Here is a 280-nt window from a genome sequence, read left to right on the forward strand (position 1 = left end):
TGACGAGTCAGAGTAGCCGGGCTTTTTGGCCTGATTTTGCGTTTGAAAAGGAATCTTGTAATAAAACCGCAGCCGTCGGGCTTCTGGCCCCTTCCCATCCAAGCCTCTGCGGGGTGTGTATTGGAGTGTGTGTCGGCAGGGGAGCGGGGAGGGTGGGCGGTGTGTACCCTAGCGGCAAGCACTTTAAGCCTGTCACCGGACGCCTGGCCGCGGGACTGGTGGCCGTCGGGGCAGGTTCGGGGCTCCTGAATCCCCACTAGGAAGAGGAGAAAAGGAACCG

The sequence above is a fragment of the Pteropus alecto genome, unplaced genomic scaffold (genome assembly GCF_000325575.1).
Source record: "Pteropus alecto unplaced genomic scaffold, ASM32557v1 scaffold313, whole genome shotgun sequence".
Classification (NCBI taxonomy): domain Eukaryota; kingdom Metazoa; phylum Chordata; class Mammalia; order Chiroptera; family Pteropodidae; genus Pteropus; species Pteropus alecto.